The sequence below is a fragment of the Ctenocephalides felis genome, unplaced genomic scaffold, assembly GCF_003426905.1.
Source record: "Ctenocephalides felis isolate EL2017-DRISC unplaced genomic scaffold, ASM342690v1 CF-g0.4_SCAFFOLD_01604, whole genome shotgun sequence".
NCBI classification, from domain to species: domain Eukaryota; kingdom Metazoa; phylum Arthropoda; class Insecta; order Siphonaptera; family Pulicidae; genus Ctenocephalides; species Ctenocephalides felis.
Genome location: NW_020537758.1, coordinates 31,948,773 through 31,957,749, shown reverse-complemented (window position 1 = coordinate 31,957,749; position 8,977 = coordinate 31,948,773). Strand labels below are relative to the sequence as shown.

The following is an 8,977-nucleotide window of genomic DNA, read 5'->3' as shown; positions in this document are numbered from 1 at the left end:
AATCTTTGCTTTTTCATACGCGCTTTTCAAATGTTTTATTCATTTTTTATTGTTGTTCATAACTAAAATGCCACTTACACCTAGTTAAATAAAATCGTTGCGCGAAATATTAAAATTATTTATTTTCTCCCTTTGATACTTAAGCGCTTCTTCATATTTTGGATTCAATTTAAAAGTAGCGCCTTTTGTGTGATGACGTCATACAGTTGAATTTTTGCCAAATATGGCAATTCTTACAATTCGGGTAATATTTCGTTAAAAATTATGCAAGCCTCGTCAGTTGTCGGGTAGCACTCGAAGTCGAAGGTCGTCGTCTGTCTTCCGTCGTGTTAAGTGTGCCGAGTGCATTTTTATCTGTGTCGGATGTCGCCGCGTGTGTAAGTGTTGATTTTATCGAAAATATACCGAAATACCGATTAAAATGGTAAGTTCTCAATTTCACTTATAATATATTTATTCTAATAAACTAAATTATGATTGTACGGACTCAATCTTATTCTTAATTAAATCAATCAACTTGTTCTGTCGAGTGTATGATTTCACACCTACAACGGGGTGTCTTTGTATCATGCAACTACAATTCGATTTCTTTGTGTTATGTAGTAGGAGAAGTAGGGACGAAATGACATGTGGATAAAATGCACATTGGTCTTATTCACAATTTTTAATAACTTTTTCAGTAGCCTTTTTCTGTAATGTTAAGAAAGCCATAATGACAATCCTCGGAGCGGCATTGCATATATAGTTAAAAGTAGCGTCTTTTGTGTGATGACGTCATAGAGTTGAATTTTGGCCAAATATGGCAATTCTTACAATTCGGGTAATAGTTCGTCAAAAATCGTGCAAGTCTCGTCAGTTATCGGGTAGCACTCGAAGTCGAAGGTTGTCGTCTGCCGTCCGTCGTGTTAAATCTGCCGAGTGCATTTTTGTCCGCGTGTGTAAGTTGTGAGTGATTTTATCGAAAATATACCGAAATACTGATTAAAATGGTAAGTTCTCAATTTCACTTATAATATATTTATTTAAATAAACCTAATAAACTAAATTATATGATCGTACGGACTCAATCTTATTCTTAATTCAATCAATCAACTTGTTCTGTCGAGTGTATGATTTCACGCCTACAACGGGGTGACTTCGTATCACCGTGCCACAAAATGGTCGCCGTAATTAGTTCAAACATGTATCGTACCACGTTTTTTTGCGACTTATCAGTAGATCTATTAAAATGAATGAACTTATTCCAGTATTAGTGATTACGATCAACTTTATTGCAATAATCAGATATTTGATGTAATTCTGATTTATACAATCAATCCTCATACCCGGACTCCTCATAATCAATGGATTGGCATCCGTTTTAGACATTCTACAGAGGACTCTCAACAAATTTGCTAATAATGGGCCGAAAATGGAAATTGAAATTTTTTACATTTCTCGACGAAGGTTTCTGAACATTTTGGCATACCTCAGAAAAAATGGATGTGTGTGTGTATGTATGTATATATGGATACAATTTTTCGTCCACATTTTCGAGCGCACGGATCAACCGATTTGACTGGTTCAAAAAACATTCGATTCCTATTGATAGGGAAATGTGCTGATTAGTTTTCGACAAAGGCAGGTCCAGCGCTTTTGGAGATACAGAGCTAAATGTGCAAAAAGTGGCAATTTTAGAGGGAACTAAGCGTCCGATTTGAATGATTCAAAGAACTTTCTGCTTGTTTTAACAAAATAATTGATTTTGAAAAAAAATTTTTTGTTTCAAAATTTTTTTTTCAAAAATTTTTATTTTTTAAAGAAAATTTATTTTTGTATATTAAAAATCATTCAAATTTTTATTTTAATTCTGTTCTAATATACTTTAAACAAATAATTTCAACTTTCCAATTCAGTTTATATAATTATTATAAATATTAGACAATGTTACAATATTAATAATAAACTATTTGAAAACATTCAATATTCCTCGATCATTTCGTTACCGTATGGGAAGTTCCAGCAATTTGCCTTGAGGCACGATGCCATACACCCCACTAGTTTGTGACTTATTTGTAGTTCTATTAAAACGAGTGATCTTATGCCAGTATTAGTGATTACGATCAACTTTATTGCAATAATCAGATATTTGATGTAATTCTGATTCATACAATCAATCCTCATACCCGGACTCCTCATAATCAATGGATTGGCATCCGTTTTAGACATTCTACAAAGGACTCTCAGCTCAATATTTTATTACGTAGTAATTTTATTTATTTTATATTATATTATATTTTTAGCAGCAATCAGAACCTTACGTCCTATGAGCTGTTGGGCTGAAACTTCTCCTTACTTCGTATTTTTAGATAACCCAATGGTTAATCCCTCCATATTTGATGGTTTTTGTTATTAGAATTAATCTAATAGGGCTGACTTTTTTATTGGTGCAGCAATGCCAGGCATAGGCTATTTTCACTTGGAAACATATTGCTATCTATATTTCCAAGTGAAAATCGTTGTCACTGCCGCCTGACAACAGGCTGCTCGAAGTGGATATCGAACCCGGGACCTCTGAAACAAGTCCCGTCGCTCTTAACCGCTTATCTACAGGCGAGCCCACGTAATAAGTGCAAATATTTCTATTTTATTTTATTTGGCCATCAATAGGTGCAAATATGTATGAAATTAAAAAAAATACAGTCAATTCTCTTTGACGCGTCGAGTATTATACGTATTATGTGATAAGTAAATAGTAGGGGAAGTTAGGACAAAATGGTATATATGGAATAACGCCGCAGACCTTATTAAAAAATAAGCTAGTTTAACTAACTTTATAACAATTGAATACTGCGTCAAGTTTTTTGGTACTTATTTAAATTCTATTAACACTTAGAGTTCGGGCAACGTAATTTTACGTTTTTTTATGTCTGTCACTAAAGCGCGGGTCACGTAAGAATACGTATTTAGTAGATTTGTGGTGATTACCCGCTAACTACTACAAATCTAAAATACCCATACAAATTGATAAATTGAACCGTTGTATTAAAGATAGTGATGAAGAAATATGCGCTGACAGATCATCGGACTTTTCGTCAAGATATCGAAGAAAGTGACGATGATGATATTATTCCACGTTCTCGAGTGTTTGAATTTCGAGTAGTTCTAAACCAGTAGTTCTAAGACTATTATTGGTCAACTGATCCCTGCACAAGTACACCTTTTTTTTTTCAAAAACCATGCCAAGGAATATTTCCGCCAAATATGCAATACTAGGCATTTCAATAACAATGAAGTCGTCACAGACGATTCTGATCGCTTATTCAAAGTTAGGCATGTACTAAATTATTTTGTTGAAAAGTTCAATAATATTGAAATGGCAATAAAATACCGTTAAGATTTTTGCTATCTTTACAGAGCATATTTTGTCTTTTTATTAACATATTATCTTCAAATTTTTATCTAAAGCGATAATTTTTAGCCTTTTTGTATTTCATATATATCTATGAATATGAACATAACAATGCTTTTTATAGTCTACACTGTAGACTCTACAGAAATATCAATTGTTATTATTTCATGGAGCTTGTAAGTTGGTACTTTTAAGTGGATAATTATTATATAATTGTTCAAAAGTACGATTTGTTAATTTTTGCGATCTGACGTATTTTTGTTTGCCGTAAATAGTTAAAAAAATTTTTTTTTAATTTTAAATTTTTTTAAACAAGTTTTTTTTTTAATTTTTATGTTGTTTTGACTTTATATTATGATTCCTACAATATTAATATGTAAAATAAAAAACAAAAAAGCCTGCTTATTTTTTGACCTTCCTTATTTTTTCCCTAGCATTAAGTGGTTTTAAACCTTATTACTGACCGACAAATGTTAGTTATGATGTTTGATTTTTGTGCACTTGGTCTTTTCAAAAATTCATAAATCATTATGTCTTCATCTCCTGTCACTTCGTTTTTGCTGTATGGTAACGGTTTTTGTAATCAGTTGCTTTTTTTCTTAATAAATATGATAGAGTACCTACTTAATAAAAATACTATGTTAGTGCTAGTGTTTTTGTATACATTCTTCTTCTTTTGAATTCTATCGTCATTTTAAATATCAAAAAACGCTAAAAGAATTTTATATTACGAAGAGACGACCAGAGCGACCTCGTACAAAAATTAATCAGGACGATTATCTACTGTTTTTTTGATTAGTTCTTGAATTGATCAAAAAATTTTACATTTTTTATTCATTGAAAAGAAAGAAAAGGCCTTGCCGATTGCTGGTCAAACTTATAAGCTAAGCTTCATTCCTTATCAAGTTATATCGAATGGCTTTACATTACATTTTAAACTTTAAAAGTTTTGATATCACTAATTTTTAAACCATTAATCAAATTATTTTAAATATATGATTATAATTTTTTAAATGCCTTGTTTTAATACTTTTACAATAGTTAATATTTTAAACTTTGTACATTTTTAATAGTAATATTTTTGTATAATATTTTTAGCTCAAAACTGTTGATATATAACATTATGAATCGAACATTAGAATACTTTGTATTTAATATTTCCTTGAATTTTCAGCAACCATATATCGTGTTCGCATGTGTTTTGAAGTTGTCAAATTGCAAAAATCAGATAAATTTTTCAATAAATACTTTAGTCGGTCCAATTTCTTGTGCAGAATTTGAAATTTATACCGGGGGTATTCAATTTCTTTTTTAAAAAAAACTTTGTTTCTAATTGTGGAGAATTTATGATTCTTTGCATATTTTTGACCTGATAAAAGGTTATTTACACAAAATCTTAAAGTTTTTTAATTGGCACAAATATTATGTAATAATAACGTTAATTTTGTTTTTCTCATTAAAAATAAAAGACACTCCGTAGGGCAGTGTTTAAGGGAATTGCTTTGCGAAATAAGGTTGATATCCAATTTTCATTTAAATATGAATCAAGCATTTTCAGTTTAAAAAGAAAATACTTTTCCGGCACTACGGTGTGTTGTAGCAATCAAAAATGCCTAACTTCTTCTTGCTAATCTCTTTTTATTTCTACTACTATTAATAAATAAATATAGAGTTTTTTATCCATTGTAAAGTCTGCTGATCTATTTTTAAATTTATCTTAAATATTTATAGAATTATATGTATTATAATAGAAGTCTTGAATTTGTTAAATATAGCAAAAGATAATAACACTTTCCCGTCGAAAAGCATTTATTTGTATTTTGCCCAATGACTTCATATATGCTTTTGCTATAATTATCTAATCTTAAAATTTTAAATTATTTTTTTTTGTTGAAACAAGTGCATTGAATTTTGAATTTGTATGAAACCTAAATGTAACTAATTCGCTAGCCTCACGACGAACTTTTATAATATTCTCAAAAACCCCGATATAAAGTTATAAATAAATATTTTAATTAAATTCATATTTTGTTGACTTAGATTATCGCCTTGTTGCGTATTTATGTATGCATTTCACACTAACATCTTAAACAATTTCAAATTTGGTTTAAATTAATATTTTTTTGGTTTTTGCTAAGCAATTCTGAAACGTATTTTTATACTATTTTAAATGCAAGATATACCTTAATGATTCACTTTGAGTAGTATCTTAATGTCAAAAATTCTTAATATAAAATTTTATACTATTATATATATATATATAGCTGATTTTCACAACATAACTAATTTTTCAGAAAACTTAGTTATTATTATCATATGCATAAACTTAATAGAATGTACTTGTACATAATCTCTGTATTAGTACAAAAAATACCCTAGAAGCAAATTTCCCTATAATTTATGTTTTTATTTTTTTAGCATCTATATCACCCATCCTAGTGATAATACTTTACAGAAATGTGTAAAAATATATTTATTGTAGTCCTATTATATGAGATTTTTGATTAGCATGATTTACATCATTCTCAATTTTCAAAACGGAATAAAATTTCTTAATTTTCTGGTTTAATATTCAATTTATTTTCGTTCGGATCTTTGTAGTAGCATTTTATTAAATTTAACATTGTTTTATGCTTTTTATTGAAAATGTAGTCATAACGTTATTGTGTTGCTGCTATAAGCAATGTAATATATAATCATAATAAACTTTTAACAACAAATTAAAACGGTTTAAAATTGCTGACTAGATATCATGTATAATTTTTACTTATTGAAGTTGTTCAAGTTCATAAACATTTATTTTTTGGCAAACTTTTTTTTGTTTTGAATTTTTCATAGCAGATAATTTTACGTGATTTAGTATCACCTGTTTGTAGAAAAAAAATGACATGACATCAAATAACATATAATAAATGACTATTAAATATTTTTGGTTTATTATATATTTGCACCATTTGGTAGATTTAATTATATATATATATATATATATATATATATATATATTGATTATATATATTTTTTCATGACATTGAGCAAAATTGAAATGAAATAAAATTACATATGGATTAATATTAAAATACTTTTGGTTAATATATATTTACTGCACCACACCTGGTAGATTTTAATAATATATGCAATTTTTAATTTATACCTCTTGTGTATGCCTTTCTTAAAATGTTGAAATAAGTATTTGTTTATTGGATTATTGAATCTATATGTTTTTATATGCGTTGCAAAATTATATCATCATACATTTTTTTTCATATATATTATAAATTTCATTTATTGAAGTTTAGTTCCATAAAAATCAACTATTTACAATAATTTCATAGAAATATGTAAAGAGATATTCCTGTTTCTATGTAAAAATTGTATTAAAAATTATGATTTCAAAACTATAAAAATGTCATGACATGAATAATTGTTTTATAAAAAACTTATAGCCTCTTTTGATTCCCACAATATGATAAATATTTAATTGACATTGCAGATAATTTTACGTAGTTTACTTATTTATTTACTAACATATTACTAACTTGTTGGGCAAAATTGAATCGACGTTAAATTACATATGAATTAATATAAAATACTTTTGGTTTATTATATATTTTCTGCACCACATATATAGATTTTAGTTATATATAGAACTTTTAAATTATATTTCTATGAATGCTTTTGTTTGAAAAAAATATTATTTACTGATATTATATTATTTGATATTTGGATGATTTTTACAAATTCATTCAAAATTTTGTGAAAACTATCAATTTTGTGCAAAGCAAATAATCTTCCTATTCGTCGATTTTACTCATTATTTGTCTCGTTATATGGTGATGCATCATAAATAAGTAGATTTAAACTACAATCGATTTTTTGAGTTTTTGTACTAATAATTGTGATTATTATGTCAATATTTGTAAGACTCGCATGCTAACATTTTCATACTCAATTTTTACTTTACTATTTTTTATCATAACTTTTATTCTTTATCAAACGTAAAATTATCCAGTTTATCGAACTAAAACAACGATATTTATTGATTCCAAATATCAAAAACGTTAGAGCATTTACAATATACAATAAAAATCTACAATTTTTTAAATAATACATTAAGTTTTTGGCTATTCTCGACTTAGTGTTAATTTTTGGACTCGTTGTTGCAACTTAAGAATTAAATTCAACTTATATATCTGTCGCCACTACAAATTTTGTTTTTTTCATATACAGTAGAAATCAACATAGTTGATAAATATTTACGGCAAAATGCATTTTGCATTGAATATATGTTTAGAAAAGCTAATAATGGAATTGATTATTTAAATTTATTACTTTTTTAATTTTTTTAGTAATATATATTTATCCATTTTTTAAAAACATAGCTCACAGAATAGTGCCAAGATGACCTCAAAATACAATTATTATACATATGAGTAAAATACTATATATAATGCTAATAAAATACTATATATACTATATATTTAGTAAAAGTTAAACTTTGTTTTTTTTAATATCAAATTTGTATTCAAATATCTTCAATATTTTACGTTATTCTATGTAATTCAATAAAATCGTTATATTCTGTGTTATGCTATTTTGTGTTTTTGAGTGCATCATGTATTATACTATTTACTACATATAATAAGATGAAATAATTAAAGATATTTGAAAACAAATTCGATATTTGAAAAAAAAGTTTAACTTAGGCTGATGCTGATATTTGATGCAATCTAATGTTATTAATATCGAAATAATTCGTAATTAAGTTAAAGTTATTATGTTGAATGAGTACAATATGTTCAATATATTTCCAATACATTTTGTATAAATCCATAAATAAATTCTAAGCCTCAACTATTTTTGTCCTAATTATTTTGTAAGCTGGTTTTTGTAAGCTCAATGATAAGTGAACATGGTATATTGAGTCTAGGACTGCTTATAATTTAAATTTTGACGAGATTTATGGTTTTTTCATAATTCTTTACTTGCTAAACATTATTTGTTGAACTTTATTTTAGAAGCCAAGGTTTTCGGAACTTCTTATTAATTTTTATTACGAATTTAAATTAAAAATATGGTGTGCTGAAAAATTTAATTTTTATACGTCTGTAAGAGTTAAAATTTGCTACCTACTTTTTTATGAGATAGTTTAATTTTATTTATTAAATTTTATAAACTTACAAATTTTTCACAATTTGATTTATATATAAGTAAATTTTAACAAAACTTTAACACAAAATATCTGCTCTTAGTACTTCAACTCGTTTTGTCCATTATCTTTCTATAGAAAATTTGCGTAGAAACTTCAGAACATGCATTATTGCGTTTAGTTATTTTTAATTTTTTGTCTTTATGAAATATAAATGAAATTTTAAGTATTGGTTTCACAACATTACTGATATTATCTTATTTTCTACAAGCTATACTTTGCATTTTAAATAAAACATGGCCTTGCAGATGTTTCATAATTATAGTCTTTGTATATTTTGGTTTAATTCAATAACAAATAGCTTTGTGATAATTCCAATTTCTTTACTTTTTTTCGGCAATTTCAAACTATTTTTTGATATAGGCGACTTAGTTTGATTT

At 26.9% G+C, this 8,977-nt stretch overlaps 1 long non-coding RNA gene across 2 annotated transcripts in view; it reads left to right on the top strand.

Moving 5' to 3' along the window:
• The first annotated feature begins 365 nt into the window (after positions 1 to 365).
• Positions 366 to 8,977, top strand: part of LOC113372204 — a 149,506-nt gene continuing 140,894 nt past the window's right edge. The window contains exon 1 of one of the 2 annotated variants that reach the window (XR_003366742.1): positions 366 to 424. This is a non-coding gene — a long non-coding RNA (uncharacterized LOC113372204). Of the gene's footprint in view, positions 425 to 869; positions 990 to 8,977 lie in introns of those variants that run through there. The other variant, XR_003366743.1, reaches the window with a different exon arrangement.